We start from the raw sequence: 4,496 nt of genomic DNA on the forward strand, positions 1-4,496 counted from the left end.
AGGCTTAGGCAGAGGCCATCACCGCTAACGTCTCAACTCGAATCAGACACAGATTGATGGTGGTGAGGCAAAAAAGGCTCCTCTGCTGCGTATTTAGCAAGCGGCGAATGTGAGAAGCAGTGACCCGAAGCAGAGGTCTCATCAGTGCCTGTCCCTGTCTGAGCTCCCTCTGCCTGTCAAAGTCACATTTTAATCGCAAACATAATTTGAATTTACACTAATGAATACAAATGACTCCCAGGACTCCACAAGCTGAAAGTAATAAATTATTATCGATGCTAACAATCGCATTTCTGAAGCCCTTTTTCAATTAGCCGCCCCTGTGGAGACGATCGTGGAGGGCCCACTCAAATGAAGATAAACGATGCCCCTCGTATCGCCGTGCGCCTGCTTCCCTGATTTAATAGCTTTCTAATTCAGTAACATCTTCGACGTGACGAGGCATGAGGCTCTTTCCCAACCAAAGCTTGATGAGAAAGTCACTTAATTGAAAGCAGGTGTTAATCAACCTTGCTCTGATGTGGCGTGTGATTAAGGAGGGAGTTTGACAAAGAGAACATCGTCCTTGCCACTCATTGACACAGACCATCCAGTTCACAAAGGGCCCTTTTTGCTAGACTTAACAGCTTTTGGAGTATATGCTGCACCATTTAACCAAATATCCCATTATCACTGACTAAGACCTTTAAATGTGACCATTCAAATATTTGCAAACTTTATTTAGTAGATTATAAATTCATTTATTTTTGGCTACACAAGGCCCCTAAAATTGCACTAAATTGTAATGTAATTTTAATTTCTTGTGGCACATATGTACCGTTGTTCCTTCTGGTAAAGCTCATCAACAAAACCAAAGTTTATGTCCACTGACAGGTGCTCGTTTACTCTGGCTGCTTGGAGAGGGCGCATGATAATTAAGGCAAATTATGGTTGTGGAAAAAGGTCTTTGCTGAGCTCTGTTGATGGACTCGGGACTTGCTGCTCCAGAGCATACAAACCAACATCAAGAATGCAAAATTATTCACCTCCTTTAGCCTATAAGGACTGCTATGGCTATGTTGTGGTTTGCTTCTAATGTAGCCGTGTGGCTAAAAGAAAGACACTGGCAGGCGTTCATGCCCATTTCCTAAAATTCAAATCACCTGGACCTTATTCCAGAATTATCCAGCAATTTTACATGGATCAGTGGCCCTTGTGATATTGGAGACTAACTTTCCTTTCTTCACTACATAAAAGAACTGTACATTGTACAATAAGTCTTATAACAGTGTCTTACAGCTTCAAGCCTTTTATAACTATGCTTTTGTGTTGTCTTCTTAACTAGATGTGTCATTTTTCTCAAAAGAAATACATTCTGTAAAGCTGTTAGGAAATTCCCTGCTCATTTTATTAACTGGGCACATGAACCACAAGAAAACGGAGACCAAGCTGTAATTGTATTTAGTTTGTCTTTTGTTGTATGTTTGTTGTTTTCACATTTAACAGGCACAATAGAATGGAGCAGGAAATGAAACAAATTTACTGGATTCCTCAGTGAATTAGATCATTTGCACAAAGCACCATAGGGTGTAATTATAGACCCCACTTGCAAGTCAAAACAGAAAACCTAATTACGAGCCCAGCTTACCCATTACCTAACCAACTTAAAAGGGGTCCCTTAATCATAATCATCTTCCTTTGACAAGTCTGTGGTTTTAGAAAATCTTGAAAGCCACAAAAGTGACAATCTGCTCTGAGAGCGGATGAATGGTTCTCTGTGTCTCTGTCAGTGGGCTGTCATCACAGTGGAGCCTACGGGGTCGACTCGCAAAAGGCATGGTCAACAACAAATCAGAAAATCACATTAGTGCGCATGTATTTAGCCTGAAAATGAATTAAATGCCAGGTTTTGAAGTCCAGAAAGAGCTCAGATTTCTTCTGTGATGGTAGCGTGTGACAGCTGATATCTGTAATGTAGGAAAGCATATTAGGTTGTTTCACTGCATTGATGACATGAGTCATCTGCTGTAGCACACACATAGATAAACATTCGTTATCTGATTCGTTTTCTTTTCAATGCTTTCACTCAGCACGTGGCTATTCAACAGAAACAAGTAAAAGTGACAGTCAGAGAGGAAGTGTCAGGGATGGCCGCAGATGTAACCTAAATTTTTAATATCATCATAGTAACGACTTCCCGGTCCTTTCAACTCGGTAACTCTTTGTGGCATCTTTTTGATGACAAGTGCCGGTGTTAGGTCACTTATCACTTGCAGAGCATTCTTCTTGGGTTCAAAGGGAAGCTGTTTTCAACCAGTTAGATTCAGTATGTTTTCATTATTCAGAGCAGAGGCAGTACAATGAAATTTGCTGCATCAATCAGGGCAGCACAGCACAACAACTAGCATTCAGAAGACAGTCAGACGGCTAACTGCACTACAGTAAAATACCATACAACATGAACAGTTTAAAGATAATATGTCAAATAGGTTTATTATTCGTCTGTTATCATCATTGATAAATTGGTGGTGCGTGTCAGTCATCATATTACTCCATAACATCAAAGACAATACAATATTTTTTTTCCTCCCATTTTCGCTCAGTGCTTGTTTGTTATCAGTTATTCTTCCTTCCAGCATACACAAGGATGTCATTAAGTCTTCCAGAACCACATTCAACCATTGCGTCTCGACTCAAGCTACTCAGGAAAAAAGATAAGGTGAATATGCAAAACCATGCCAATTTTTTTTTTCCATATCATGCAAAAATATCCATCTAGTGTTCTTGAATTTCAGGACAGGACACGGTGAGTGTTATTCCTGTTTTAGGGACACTGTGAAAGCTGAAACTTTCATATCATTTGTTCTGGTCTAGCAGTCAGGGATAGTTACACTCTGATGATTTTCTTCTGCAGTACTGTAACACACCTCATTTCTTCACCTCAGTGTTTACAACAAGTTCCCTGATTTGTGGCTGTGGCTCAGGTGGTGGAGTGGGCAGAGGGTCAGTGGACTGATCCCCTGGCTCCTTCTATCCTTGTGTCAAAGTATCCCTGGTCAAGATAAGAACCCCAGTTATTTCCCTGGCACAGCTATCAGAGTGTGAATATTAGGAAAATGCTCTTGGGCAGAGATAAAAGCACTGTAGGAATGACACCTGCAGTAGGAGGTGCTTTGAGTGTTCAACTTGAGTAAAAAGGTGCTATAGAAGTAATACTGCATTTTCCAAGTAAGATCTTTTGTTTTTTGTAAAAATGCATTAATTCTTTTAAGAGACCACATGTGGTGTATTTAAACGTTTCTGAACAAAAAAAGTTTGAGTTCTTTGTGAGCTGAGCTCTGAATCTAAACGAACACTTAAAAAATCCAGTGGACATCTACATCATTTATAGTAAAAATCATGACTTTACACTTCTACTTAATCTATGTTTGTGTGTAAAATGTTTATTAGATTAAAAAAAATCATGTTACTTAAAGTGATGCATCATCCATTAAATGCCTTGATTTAAGGTTTTCACCCCATGTAATGTGTGAAGAGATACACAGAGGTGAAATATGAGGCGACAGCGAAGCTTTAAAGGAGGATGGTTAAGTGTGTCTGTGTGTATATGTGCTGCAGTACATAACTTATGTTCATTTAAAAAAAAAAAAGCTACACAGGTGGAAAGTGAACCGTCTTGTTTCCGTGTTACACTGTGTGCCTTTTAAACACATTTTCTGACTCATTGCCTCTGTTAAGAATTTACTACAATTTTTGTTCCCAGTTTGAAATGTCTGTATTGTCAAACTCTTAAGAAGTGTTCCATAAAATATATTCCACTTTGATCCTTGGCCCTTTTTCTTGAACTCATCTGTTTTCACAATGACAATAGGACCCAGCAGCTTTATTTTAATGGCAGTGTTGAGTCCTTGAGCCTGTCAGTAATTCCTGCCTTGTGTTGTGGTTTGAATTTGAAACTGACTATTTAGTAAAATGACACACACTGAATTGAGTTGCTGGTGTTTTTGCTATAACTCATAGCAATAAGAAGGTCTGAGCTGGGGAGTGAAAAGAAATAGGAGGAATGGGGGTGGGTGACTGGGGGATTGTATGTGTGTGTGTGTGTGTGTGTGTGAGTGGATCTGGTATAGATATAGTACACAAGAGCAGTGGCTGAGAAAGTGGAGAGAGGGCGAGCAAGTAAATCTGCTCTGTGGCTTCCCCAGCATCAGGTTTAAACGTGCGCAGTGTGTGCAGCGTTTTCCGAGGGATTTCCATGCTGTCACAAAAGACCCCTGTGAGACCAGCTTATTTACCCTGCAGTAAAACCCGAGAGGGAGTAAACCGTGCAGTAAAAGTAGAAAAAGGGGCACAGTGGAATTAGATTTAGGGTTGCCTCCGCCTCTCTGTTCTGTGTGTGCCATCAGGGAAAACCCAATCTGCTGCCCTTGTTCCGTTATTCGAGTTGAATTATGTTGTGTTTGGAGTCAAGGGGTAAAATGTGTTGTATAACACACAAACAAGCTTCAGAATAGCTT

This window comes from Neolamprologus brichardi, chromosome 13, assembly GCF_056152115.1.
Source record: "Neolamprologus brichardi isolate AB-2024 chromosome 13, ASM5615211v1, whole genome shotgun sequence".
NCBI lineage: Eukaryota > Metazoa > Chordata > Actinopteri > Cichliformes > Cichlidae > Neolamprologus > Neolamprologus brichardi.